The following is a 14810-nucleotide window of genomic DNA, read 5'->3' on the forward strand; positions in this document are numbered from 1 at the left end:
ATGACGGTGTCTTCCTGTTATTTTCTTCAGCAGTGGTCTGTACGTTTGATGCCATTTTGTCTATAAAGTCTCATTTATCTTTCCTAGTGCTCTTTTTGGTCTTTACAGCATATTCCTACTGGAGTTACTGTGTCTGTGTTCTTGCTTGATTTAGAAGAAAAATATTAAATGAGTGGAAAGAGGGTCATATAATGAAGTTGCCAAAGAAAGGACATCTCAGGGAGTGTAAAAACTGCAGGGGCATTCAATTGCTCTCTTTTCCAAGTAAGGTATTTACATTGTTATTCTAGACATACTAAAGAATGTAATAATTCAATATTACAACAAGAACAGGCAGGGTTCAGACAACAGAAATTTTTTATAGAGCAAATAGTAACCCTACATATCATCATAGAACTGTCAATTGAATGGCAGTCACTGCTTTATAAGAATTGTATAGATTTCCAAAAAGCCTTTGATACAGTGGATTGAACATATTTATGGAAGTTGCTATGCCACTATGGAATCCCTCAGAAATTTGTGAACATCATTCAGAGCTTCTGTCAGCATGACATGCCAAATAATACATAACAGCAAATTGACTAAGCTCTTCCAGGCTACTACAGGCATCAGACAAGGATGTCTCATATCGGCGGTTCTCAAACTGTAGGTCCAGACCCAAAAGTGGGCTGCGATCCTGTTACAGATCCTCCAACTGGGGCTGAAGCCCTTGGGCTTTGGCTTTGTTCCCCCCTCCCAGCGCAGTGTGACTTGAGTGGGCTCAAGCTTCGGTCCCTCCTCCTGGGGTCATGTAGTAATCTTTGTTGTCAGAAGGGGGTTGTGGTGCAGTGAAGTTTGAGAACCCCTGTCTTATGTCACACATGAGCTTTTTACTGGTCTCATAATGAGAAAGACCACAGAACAACCATGCAATAGACTTTCACGCAGAAGTTGGAGGACCTTGACTTTGCAGATGACATCAACTTGCTATCCCAGACCCACAGAGACATGCAATCTAAAAACAAATGATCTCTAAGCTTATGCACAGTTAGTAGGGTTAAAAAAAATCAACACAGAGAAAACTAACACCATGAGAATCAACATACAACAAGAAATACAACAACACTTTCTGGGGCTGATCTAGAAGAGGTCTGATATTTCACATATCTTGGCAGCACTCTAAAGTACAACAGATGGAAGAGACAAAGACATTAAAGCCAAAATAGCAAAAGCCATACATTACTTTGTAATTCTAAGCCTGTCTACAGAAACATAAATCTTGCCCTCCAAACTAAACTTCTAATATTGAACACCATTATAAAGTCTGTCTTACTATATGGAGCTGAAACTTGATGACTTAAGACCTTACTATCTAAATTCTAAGTTTTCCTAAACAGCTGCCTCAGACAAATCCTCAATATCAAATGGATTTAAAATATATATCAAAGAACTCTGGGGGAGGACAAAACCAATAGGACAGGAAATTATGAACATAAATGGGAATAGCTAGAACATACATGGAGGAAAGAACCAAATAATATAAGACAGGCATTCGACTGGAACACTCAGGGAAAGAGGTAATGCAGTAAACCAAAGATAATGCTGAAATGCACCATAGAAGCAGAATTGAAAATATCAAGATGACATGGGAAGATGGGCAAAAGCAGGAGATGGGCAAAATTGGAAGGCGGTTGTGAAGTCCTTATTGCACAGAATAGAGATGCATACAAGACATATTGTACAATTACTTTATATCGGTGTATATGTCATGTCCTGATACCAAAGAGAAGGCATTCACAGGATAGAGCTGTGCGCTGCAAAAGTACTTCTAGGGCAGATCAGGCTAATCCAGAGTCTGACCTCCTACAGGAAACACTTCAGGACCTTCACCTCTTTGATAAAGATTTTCCACCATAACAAGAATGAGATATATGCAACCACCTACCATCCTCTTCTCTCTGCCTCTCCAAAAAAACCACCAACCTCACAGTGAAGGGAGAACCAGAGACTCCATGAAGTTTCCAGTGGACATCCCTATGCCTATCTTATTTCTCTGGGAAGCATTGGCATACTACAGTGATGGGAACTATACAAAACTGGAAGATAAATAGATACATTTATATGCCATAGTGGCTTATATTACCCCCCAGGTTAATACACTGAAACCTAATGCCTGAAGTCACTTCATATTATTTCCTGCTGAAGGTCACTTCTCCAATGCAAGAAGCAATAATTCTTGGAAATGGCGAATTCCAGTTCATATGTAGAAGACAAATTGCCTTCTGTTCTCTATGCAAGGGATATTCCCATGCAAAACAACATTGTTAAATTAGAGCGAAGATTGCTCAAGAGCACTTTCTAACACAATCACTAAAAAACAAGCAAATCATTGCTCATTACCAGACAGCTGAAATTCAATTCACCCGCCTTACCACCCAGTCATCAAAAAATCCAGTCACAGACTCTTTGCCCCCAACACAAACTCTCTTATACTTCCAACATAGTCACCAACAATACAAAGCCCTCAAAGTTACTCAAACACACAACACAACTACAATAATCTTACCAAAAGGAACATTATTGCAGGAGACAGAATCCTTTCTTTCTCTTATGTTTGGAAAGTGCCTATTTTCATGTACTACTGAAAACACAATAAAAACAATAGTTACAATAAATCTTATTCCTACCTAAGAAATCTGAGGTTATTGTTAAGAGTGTTTGTTTGATTAACTGAAAGTGTATACAAGGTAGCATTACCTAGTTGGTAGAGCACTGGATTGGGACTCAGGAGACCTGGATTCCATAGGTGTTGACTTTTGTTTTTGCCAGTAGGTGTTCCTCTCCGCCCCCTCGCCACCATGCAAGTAGAGAGCAGGGCCTGGGAGGTGGGGGGCAAGAGAGGCTGAGCGGGGACAGGGCCTCAGGGTGGAGCGGAGGCAGAGCCATGATCCGGGAGCCAGGGCCCACAAAAGATTCATCCAGCCCTGTGGGTGTTGAGCCCCCCTATTTTTTTCGGTGGGTGCTTGAGCCCCAGAGCACCCACGGAGTCAGTGCCTAGATTGGGTTCTATCCCAGGCTCGGCAACTGACCTGCTGGGTGACCGTGGGCATTTCACTTCAGTGCTCTGTGCTCCAATTTCCGCATTTGTGAAATGGAAATAATGATACCAAACTCCTTTGTAAAGCACTTTGAGATCTACTGATGGAGAACTAGGTATTGCTATTGGAGGAAATTGTATGGTGGAAGTGAAAGGGACGTGATTTTGAGGTAAAGAATACCCCTGTGTTTGGTTAGGATTATGTTTGGTGATGAGGCATGTGAACTAATGTTGATCTATACCTGAATTGGGGATTTTCTTGATTTTTAGCACCTGTGTTGATAGGAAGTGCACAACAGGAGGCTAGAGGTAAAATTTGGAGGATAGAGATAAAATTCTGAGGGATCTTGATAAATTGGAGAACTGGGCTACAGACAGCAAAATGAAATTCAATGAAGACAAATGTAAGGTGATACACTTAGGGAAGAAAACTAAATAAACAAATACAGAATGGGGGATAACTGGCTTGGCAGCATCACTGCTGAGAAGAAATTGGGAGTTGTGGTGGATCACAACCTTGACAGGAGTCAGCAATGCGATGCTGTTGCAAAAAATAAATAAAATGCAATTTTAGATTGCATTAACAGAGGCATAGCATGCAAGTCACAGGAATGTTATAGTACCACTCTACTTGGTGCTGGTTAGGTGTCAGCTGAAGTACTGTGTCCAATTTTGGTCACCAATATACGGGGCCTGCTTGTTAAGCTGGTGCCTGGAGCCGGCCCTGCCAATATACAGAAAGGATGTAGAGAAACTAGAAAGAATCCAGAGGTGAGCGACAAGGAAGATCAAAGGGATGGAATGCAAGCCATGCGAGCAAAGAATGAAGGAACTGGGTATGTTTAGTTTGGAAAAGAGGAGATTGAGGGGCGACATGATAGCAGTCTTCAAATAGAAGAAAGGTTGCCATAAAAAAAGGTGGAGAAAAGTTGTTCTTTCTTGCCACAGAAGGCAGAACAAGAGGCAATGGGTTCAAACTACAGCATAGCAGATTTAGAGGAAATCTCAGGAAAAAACTTCCTAACTGTAAGAACAGTAGAACAGTGGAATAGACTGCCTTGGGAGGTTGTGGAAGCTCCTTTACTGAAGGTTTAAAACACCCTCCCTCCCCCCAACTGGATAGCCAACTATTTTGGATGGTTTAGACGTAACAAATCCTGCATCTTGGCAGGGGGTTAGACTAGATGACCCTTGTGGTCCCGTCTAACCCTAGGATTCTATGAATAGGTGACTTTTGGTTCACTTCTGCATTCGGTAATACAAATAAGTACTCCCCACTTTTCCAAGTGCTATCTGCTCTTTGCTTTGGCCTAATTACCATGATTTTCCATGTTAATTCTTCTAGCTAGAGGTGCTAATCTGAGTTCATCTCAGTCAGCTTTTTAAAATACAAGTTTTATATATTTAACTTAAATACTCTATATAAACTATGATCTGGCACATCAGAAAAAAGAAGTAGATAGCTCTGCAGTGTCCAATTCACCTGGGCATATTAGTTTAGCTATGCCACTTTAAAGGCACTGTTTATATTTTTGACATATTTTAATCACAGAATCATAGAACTGGAAGGGACCTCGAGAGGTCATCTAGTCCAGTCCCCGGCACTCAAGGCAGGACTAAGTATTATCTAGATCATCCAAAAGGTGTTTGTCCACCCTTAAAAATCCCCAATGATGGAGATTCCACAACCTCCCTAGGCAATTTATTCCAACGCTTAACCACCCTGACAGTTAGGAAGTTTTTCCTAATGTCCAACCTAAACAACTCTTGCTGCAATTTAAGCCCGTTGCTTCTCGTCCTATCCTCAGAGGTCAAGAACAATAATTTTTCTCCCTCCTCCTTGTAACAACCTTTTATGTACTTGAAAACTGTTATCTCCCCTCTCAGTCTTCTCTTCTCCAGACTAAACAAACCCAATTTTTTCCATCTTCCTTCATAGGTCATGTTTTCTAGACCTTTAATCATTTTTACAAGTTTCAGAGTAACAGCCGTGTTAGTCTGTATCCGCAAAAAGAAGAACAGGAGTACTTGTGGCACCTTAGAGACTAACAAATTTATTAGAGCATAAGCTTTCGTGGACTACAGCCCACTTCTGTAGTCCACGAAAGCTTATGCTCTAATAAATTTGTTAGTCTCTAAGGTGCCACAAGTACTCCTGTTCTTCTTTAATCATTTTTGTTGCTCTTCTCTGGATTTTCTCAAATTATGTTTCAATACTTATATCTATTCTGTAGTGAAGATGAGTTATTGTTAAAGATGGAGTGTTTGGGAGATGTAGATGGTATGTTCCAGGATTGCAGAGAATCAGTAGACATACAGCAAAAAAATTCAGAAAGAAGATTTCTGAACATCTTGATAGGTCACAGTGTTCCTTTTCATGAGTTGAAACTTACATATATTTAAAACCCAGTTATGAGGTTATTTGTGTATTACGTGTAGTCTGGAAATTAAATTCCAGAACAGCAGATGAAAATTCAGAAAGTAACATAAGAACTTCTTCCCTCCAGGACCTGACCCCATTGCCTCTCTACACCCCCAGTCTCCATCAGCATCAGATAATAGCCCAAGTCCCTGATCTCCCGTACATCAGATCACCATGTCCGAAGCCTTTTCTAGGGTTGCCAACTCTCCAGGACTGTCCTGGAGTTTCCAGGAATTAAAAGATTAATCTTTAATTAGAGTTTCTGTCATGGGAAGAAACCTCCAGGAATACGTGCAACCAAAATTGGCAACCCTAGTTTTCCAGTAGTACATTTTTTACCTCTAGAACACATTTTGGGGGAAGAAAAGTACACACTATATATCTTCTGCCGTTTGATTTGAGATAAAGGCAAGTTTCATTTCAGAGAAATGTGCTCTCTCAAATTAGTACATAATATCTGCTGCAGTGATAGGAGATTCTACAGATATCAAACCAGATATGAATAGAGAGGGACGTTTCCTTCTGCTACACTCAGATTTGCCAAATTAAAGTATGTTTGTGACGTTTTAGAGAGTTAGAATCATCCATCATCTCTGCTGTCACAAGCTTTGAGTGTGCAAATGGAAACAAGATGTTGCCTTGGAATGCAGCTTTAAACAAGGTTTTTCAGCTTTATAGTTTACAAAATTCTCTCATTGCAAGACTGTTTGCCTCTGAAAGGATATGCACTATAACTACAGTTGTAACACCACCAGGAAAATGTGTCATATTAGTCACTGGATGGTCATTTAATAAATTTCAGTATCCTAATATTAAAAACACATGCTCTTATTAATATTCATATTATTTGCACAGAAAAGATTAGGTTATCAAAGTACATACCACACTGTAGCCCAGAAAATAGAGGGGGAAATCAAAATTCTGTTGTAGGAATAAAGGTTTCCTTCTCCAATGATAATCAACTCTGCATAATTAAAATAGCTCAGACTGCTGAACTAATTTTAAGACTGGAGGTTTCTTCCTGTAGCAACACTTACACATAAAGTTTCTACTGTGACTGAATTTAATCGTGAGTCTAATTACAATTTTAATGAATATCTTCAGCACTGCATGTAAACTTGCACTCCCCAGTCTTACTATCAGAGCATTTTAAAGGCTTTTCTACATTTAATATTGTTCTGTGAGATGTTCATGTGAAGCAGGATTTTTTAAACTAAAAGTTTAAAATGTGTTTAGGTGAATTAAAATAATTTGTACCATTTTGGCTTCTCTTCTTCAGAATAGGGTTTTTATTGTAATTTTAAGTTCTGACATCCATATCTCTTTGATATTTTTACTGTACATGTAGCTCTACGTATCCCTGGAAGGCTTAGTGGCAAAAGTCAACCTGAAAACTGTCCTGGGTAAAAACCAAATTCTTCAGATTGGCAATTTCAAACATATTGCAAACTGTTGCATCTTAGTGGGCACACTGCAAAAACATCATCAGTAATGGAGCACCCCATCAAAAACAACTTTCACAAACCAAACCCCTCAATGGCCCTACCCCCTTTGGAAGATAGAATAGACAAACAGATCTATGGAAATAAGGGTGGTGGTTCTGTGACATATGCTCTCCCCTCCTTTTGCCTCCGAGCCAGTGAAATCCCCTGCGTGGCAAGTCTGCATTCTTGGGGCTCTGCAGTTTGGAGGAAATGAAGAAAGGGAGCAGCCACTCTACATGACATGCTCCTCCTGAACCTGACATCAGAAACAGTGGGTACGTCTATACTTACTTCCTGGTCCAGATGTAAGCGATCAATCTTCTGGGATTGATTTATTGCGTCTTGTCTAGACGCAATAAATCGATCCCGGAAGTGCTTGCCGTCGACGCCGGTACTCCAGCTCAGCGAGAGGAGTATGCGGCATCGACGGGGGAGCCTGCCTGCTGCGTCTAGACCCGCAGTAAGTTCGGACTAAGGTACTTAGAATTCAGCTACGTTATTAACGTAGCTGAATTTGCGTACCTTAGTCCGAAGTGGAGGGTTAGTGTGGACCAGGCCAGTATTAAAATACAAGTTGCTTCCCTTGAGACCAAATGGAGGGAGACTGGCAGAGGAAGGGAAGGGGACATCCGAGCACAGAAATCGAAAGGCACTCTAGTTTCCAAACTGTGTTGCTGAAATGGGCAATATAGGGAAGACACCAGATGGAAACATGAAGGGATTGCAATTGTGACGGGATCCCTGGGGTACAACCTGGGACCGTGGGACTGCTGTGCCCCCTTAACTCTCTCCAGCCTGGGCTGTCTCTCACAATGCCTTGCTAGTGACCAGCAGCAAACCCCTCCAGGTGCTGTTATCACTCAGCACAACCTCATGTGGAGCCCCACACCCAGCTAGATTGCATGAATGCTCCCTAAAAAATGTTTCACTCAAAATGGCCTTATTAAAAAACAATTTTGATTTTAATTTTCACTTTTGGTTGATGGACACTTTTGATGAACAACTTAGACTGTTAGTAGTTTGTTTTGTTTTTTGCTTTGCCAGGTCTGATTGCTCAGAGGATGAAGTTTTTTATAGATTAAAAAATTGCTATTTTCAAACTCAAAAAGTGGATAAATTCCATGGAAGTTTTTTTTAAATAAATAAATTAATTAAAAAATCAGTTTGAAACAAATGGAACAAATATCGGAGGGGTAGCCATGTTATGGATGGATCTGGATCTGTAAAAAGCAGCAAAGAGTCCTGTGGCACCTTATAGACTAGCAGACGTATTGGAGCATAAGCTTTCATGGGTGAAATGTTCACAGATGGAACAAAACCACTTTAAATGTTTGCAATTTTTTTGGTTTTTAAACCAGCTTCAGTTTGAATGCCCATCCAGACACAGCAGAGTTTAGTTTTCTCTTCTTCTTTTTCCCATTGACAGTCTCATTTTATCAACAGCATAATAAGGACTTGCTATTTAAAAACTTCAAAATGTGTTCAAAAGCAAATCTTACATCAGAATTTTCTTTCTGAGTTTGTACTTTTCCCTGATGTACAGCAAGATTTCAGCAGATTCCAAATTCCAGAAAAGAAGGGTTTGGCCTTTTTTTTCAGTTTCTTTTACACCAAATAATGAAAGACCCCTTTAATGCTCTCAGACCTATGTCATTATTAGTTAGCATCTCTCTTCACCTCTGCCCTTAAAATCAGGAAAAGAAGGCAAAACGGGATTTTATTTTTCTCAGTCTTTCACTTCACTTTCAATATGCCCTGTCAGACCAGTATTCCCTCTCTCAAGTTGGACATGGTTCTCCTTGGACACTGTGAGTAAATGACTTTCCCTCTATGCTCTAAACCCAGTTCACAAAACCTGTCTAGAGTCAAAGTTTACATCCCTCCTAAGGTTTTACTGAACAAACAAATTAACAACTGACAAAGTCCAATCCAAGCCTTCTCCCAAGGCTGGCTGCTCCTAAGGTACTGAAAGATAGGATTGCTCAATGTAGAGGAGACACTGCAGTATGAAGCACATACACAAACAGCAGCCAGTCATGAACTAATTGTATTAAAAACAAAACATGAAGAAAAGCACAAGAACATCCTGCAACTTGTATATTTAAACAATCAGCATTGGGGGAGTTGTACGACTTATTCCAATACCTTATACCTAAACCAAAAGGTAGATATCTGCTGCCTCATTCTTATTTAGGGTTGCAGGTGTCCGGTTTTTGACCGGAACACCCGGTTGAAAAGGGACTCTGGGGACTCCGCACAGCATCACTGACTGGGCCGCTAGAAGTCTGGTTGGTGGCACTGTGGGGCTAAGGCAGGCTCCCTGCCTGCTGTGGCTCTTCACGGCTCTCGGAAGCAGCGGCATGTCCCCACTCTGGCTCCTACATGGAGGCGCGGCCAGGCGGCTCCAGACGCTGCCCCCATCCCAAGCGCTGGCTCGGCGGCTTCCATTGGCCAGGCAATCACAGCCAATGGAGCTGCAGGGGACAGCGCCTGCAGATGGGACAGCACACAGAGCTGCCTGGCCATGCTTCCATGTAGGAGCCAGAGGCTTCCAGGAGCTCCCTGAGGTAAGTGACGCCTGGAGCCTGCACCATTGACCCCCTCCCACACCCCAACCTCTTGCCCCAGCCCTGATCCCCCTCCCACCCTCCAAACCCCTTGATCCCAGCCCCCTCCTACACCACAAATCTCTCATCCCTGGCCCCTCACCCCGCCCCTGCACCCAAACCCCCTGCCTTAGCCCAGAGCCCCTTCCCGCACCCTGAACCCCTCATTTCTGGCACCAACCCAGAAACCACACCCCTAGCCCAGAGCCTGTACCTCCTCCCACACTCCAACCCTCTGCCTCAGCCCGGAGCCCCCTTCCATGCTCAAAACCCCTCAGCTTTGCCCCCCAGCCCAGAACTCCCTCCTGCACCGCTCATCCCCAGCCCCACCCAGGAGCCTCACCCCCTCCCGCACCTCAACCCCCTGAGCCAGCCCAGTCAAAATGAGCGAGTAAATGAGGGTGGGGAGAGTGAGCAACGGGGGGGGAGGGGATGGAGTGAGCAGGGGCAGTGCCTCGGAGAAAGGGCAGGGCAAGGATGTTCAGTTTTGTGCAAGTAGAAAGTTGGTAACCCTATTCTTATTCCCTCAAGCTGTCCTAACTTGATTCTACTGGAAAGGATGCAGAGAGAAGCTGACTTCAGCCCATGTTTTCAGGCTAGATCATTAACACCTTCCTGATTTGGCTGACTGTGGGGTTTGCATCCCCACCCCCAATCACAGTCACTCATGAATTTTCCCAAGCATTCTCCAGAGTAAGTTATATCAATCACCACATTTTGTTTTGAAACTAATTTTAAATCAATTTTTCCAAAAATGATGTGTCTGCTGCTTCTTCCCCTTTACTATAGAAGGGACCACGTTTTGCATTCAGATATCATACTCTTAATCTAGTTCTCCAGAGTTTCACTCTGACTATTTGGTAACCTGGTCTCCTTCACCATGCTGTTGGACACCACCACAATTAATGGGAGTGCCTTTCTAAACTCTTGCTGATCTAGAACAACTCTGCTCCATTCATACTTTTCCTGTTTTGAGATCCAAGATGCTTTAGTTTACATTTTATTATTCGGATTTTGTTTGCTGTATGTCTACCTAGTTCAAAGTTAAATCATTGGCTGTTCCTCACTCTGCCTTCTCCCAGTTTTATATTGCCAAAAACACACACCACTGGGGGCTTGCAGTTAGCTTCTTCCCTCTCCCCCACTCCCAATCTACGATGTTTATATCAGACTGGAAACAGTAGAAATTCGAGTATTGGTACCTTGGGACACCATCTAATTCTTTACTTAGGCCTGGTCTACACTATGAGTTTAATTCGAGTTTAGCAGCATTAAATCGAATTAACCCTGCACCTGTCCACACAACGAAGCCATTTCTTTTGAAATAAAGGGCTCTTAAAATCGATTTCTGTACTCCTCCCCGACGAGCGGAGTAGCACCGAAATAGATATTGCCATTTCAAATTAGGGTTAATGTGGCCGCAATTCGATGGTATTGACCTCCGGGAGCTATCCCACAGTGCATCATTGTGACCGCTCTGGACAGCAATCTGAACTCGGATGCACTGGCCAGGTAGACAGGAAAAGCCCCGCGAACATTTGAATTTTATTTCCTGTTTGCCCAGCGTGGAGAGCACAGGTGACCACAGAGAGCTCATCAGCACAGGTAACCATGCAGGCCGATAATCAAAAAAAAGAGCACCAGCATGGACCATACGGGAGGTACTGAATCTGACCGCTATATGGGGAGAGGATTCAGTGCTAGCAGAACTTCGTTCGAAAAGACAAAATGCCAAAACGTTTGAAAAAAATCTAAGGGCATGATGGAGAGAGGCCATGATAGGGACTCAGATCAGTGCCGCATGAAAGTCAAGGAGCTCAGACAAGCCTATCAAAAAACAGAGGCAGCAAACAGTCGCTCCAGGTCAGAGCCGCGGACATGCCGCTTCTATGCTGAGCTGCATGCAATTCTAGGGGGGCGGGGGGCCTCCACCACTACCCCACCTCTGACCGTGGATTCCGAGGTGGGGGTAATCTCATCAGCCACACCTGAGGATTCTGCGGACGGGGAAGAGGAGGAGGAGGACGAGCTTGCAGAGAGCACACAGCATTCAGTTCTCCCCAACAGCCAGGATCTTTTTCTCAGCCTGACTGAAGTACCCTCCCAACCCAGTATCCAAGACCATGACCCCATGGAAGGGACCTCAGGTGAGTTTACCTTTTAAAATATAAAACTTGTTTTAAAAGCAAGCGTATGGTCTTGGTGTTTGCTGGCATTCAAGCAACATCTGTTCTTTATCTCGCTGTGTAATCCTCAGGAGAGTTATCTCGCTCATGGTAACCTGGTTGAAATCCGGGAATTTAATTAAGGGGACAGAGGTGGCCATTCCTACTAGGCTGTTTGCCTGTGGCTGAAAAGAAATCCTTCCCTGCAGTTAGCCAAGCGTGGGGGGAGGGGGAGGGGGAGAGGGGAGAAATTGGCCCTGAGCTTTTCGCCCGGACCTGCATCTGTGATCTCTAGCAGCAAAGCCACAGGCTCAATATTAAGAGGAAAATGGGACCTTGCACAGAAATCACATGTGCTATGTAATGTGAATAGTGTTCGTGAAAGAGTATAAGCATTGTTCTGTAAAATGTATCTTTTTAAAAAATTCTCTTTTTTCCCTCCCTCCAGCAGCTGCAAATTTTTCAAGCCTCCCTTCTCCGTCCCGAAGGCTCTCTCAGCTAAGGCGTTGGAAAAAGAGGACGCGAGATGAGATGTTCGCGGAAATCATGGAATCCACCTGCAGTGAAAGAGCTCATCTGAATGAGTGGAAGGACACGGTTTCAAAGTATAGGAAAGATGCCAGTGAACGTGAGGACAGGAGGGACCAACGTGAGGAGAGGAGAGACGCTCAAGATGAGAGGTGGTGGCAGGAAGATCAGAGGAGGCAGGATGCAACGCTGGGGCTGCTGCGTGAGCAAACAGACATGCTCCGGCGTCTGGTGGAGCTTTACGAACGGCAGCAGGATCACAGACTGGTGCTACAGCCCCTGTATAGCCCCCCACACCATGGTCCATAGCCTCCTCATGCAGACGTGTAAGAACACGGCAGCGGGGGAGAGGCTCTGTGCACCCTCCCATTCCACCCCAGTGGACAGTCCAAGCAAAAGGCTGTCATTTTTTTAAACCTTTTTTTAAGTGGCCTTTTCCTTCCCACCAATCCTCCTCCCAAACCCCACCCAGGTTCTCTCCCTCTTTTTATAATCAATTAATAGAGAATAAATGATATTTAAATGATAGTGACTTTATTTCCTTTGAAAGCAAGCTGTGATCGAAGGGGGAGGGTGGGTTACTTACAGAGAATGAGTCAATAAAGGGGGCGGGTTTTCATCAAGGAGAAAAACAGAAATTTCACACCGTAGCCTGGCCAGTCATGAAACTGTTTTCAAAGCATCTCTGATGCGCAGTGCTTCCTGGTGTGCTCTTCTAATCACCCTGGTGTCTGGCTGCGTGTAATCAGCAGCCAGGCGATTTGCCTCAGCCTCCCACCCCGCCATAAAGGTCTCCCCCTTACTTTCACAGAGATTGTGGAGCACACAGCAAGCAGCAATAACAATGGGGATATTGGTTTGGCTGAGGTCTGACCGAGTCAGTAACAATCACCAGCGACCTTTTAAATGTCCAAATGCACATTCTACCACCATTCTGCACTTGCTCAGCCTGTAGTTGAATAGCTCCTGACTCCTGTCCGGGCTGCCTGTGTATGGCTTCATGAGCCATGGCATTAAGCGGTAGGCTGGGTCCCCAAGGATAACTATTGGCATTTCAACATCCCAACGGTTATTTTCTGGTCCGGGAAGTAAGTCCCTTGCTGCAGCCGTTTAAACAGAGCAGTGTTCCTGAAGACACGAGCATCATGAACTCTTCCCAGCCAGCCCATGTTGATGTTGGTGAAACGTCCCTTGTGATCCACCAGTGCTTGCAGCACCATTGAAAAGTACTCCTTGCGGTTTATGTACTGAGTACCCTGGTGCTCCGGTGCCAAGATAGGGATATGGGTTCCATCTATTGCCCCACCACAGTTAGGGAATCCCATTGCAGCAAAACCATCCACTATGACCTGCACGTTTCCCAGAGTCACTACCTTTCATAACAGCAGCTCAGTGATTGCTTTAGCTACTTGCATGACAGCAGCCCCCACAGTAGATTTGCCCACTCCAAATTGATTCCCGACTGACCGGTAGCTGTCTGGCGTTGCAAGCTTCCACAGGGCTATCGCCACTCGCTTCTCAACTGTGAGGGCTGCTCTCATCTTGGTATTCTGGCACTTCAGGGCAGGAGACAGCAAATCACAAAGTTCCATGAAAGTGCCCTTACGCATGCGAAAGTTTCGCAGCCACTGGGAATCGTCCCACACCTCAACACTATGCGGTCCCACCTGTCTGTGCTTGTTTCCTGGGCCCAGAATCGGTGTTCCACGGATAGAACCTGCCCCATTAACAACATGATCTCCAAAGCACTGGGGCCCACGGTTTGAAAGAATTCTGTGTCTGTGTCCATTTCCATGTCCTCATCACTCTTGTCGCTGCGCTGCCGTCACTGCCTCCTCCTCACCTCATTTTTCTGGTCCTGGTTCAGCATAAACTGCACAAGAATGCACAAGGGGCTTACAATGTTCATGACTGCTGTCTTGAGCTGAGCGGGCTCCATGCTTGCCGTGGTATGGAGTCTGCAGTGTTCACCCCAGAAAAAAGGCGTGAAACGGTTCTCTGCCATTGCTTTCATGGAGGGAGGGGTGAGGCTGTACCCAGAACCACCTGTGACAATGTTTTTTGCCCTATCAGCCACTGGGATATCAACCCAGAATTCCAATGGGCGGGGGAGACTGCGGGAACTATGGGATAGCTATGGGATAACTACCCACAGTGCAACGCTCCGGAAATCGACGCTAGCCCCGGTACATGGACGCACACCACCGAATTAATGTGCTTAGTGTGGCTGCATACATTCAACTTTATACAATCTGTTTCCAAAATTCGAATTCTGTAAATTCGGATTAATCCCGTAGTGTAGACATACCCTTGAAATACCTCCTCTTACAAGCACTTTTTTTTCTATATGTGTAACCACTAAGCTTTTTATCCACTTCCATCTTACTGTACCTCCTGGATCTTTACAGCTTTTACTGTAGACAGTCATATGCCTGTATTTGATACTTGCCGCTTTAGGTCCTGCACTTAACCTGAAGCACACACACACACACACACACATATATATAGTCTTAATATTATGCTAGATGT

The sequence above is a fragment of the Malaclemys terrapin genome, chromosome 5, assembly GCF_027887155.1.
Source record: "Malaclemys terrapin pileata isolate rMalTer1 chromosome 5, rMalTer1.hap1, whole genome shotgun sequence".
NCBI lineage: Eukaryota > Metazoa > Chordata > Testudines > Emydidae > Malaclemys > Malaclemys terrapin.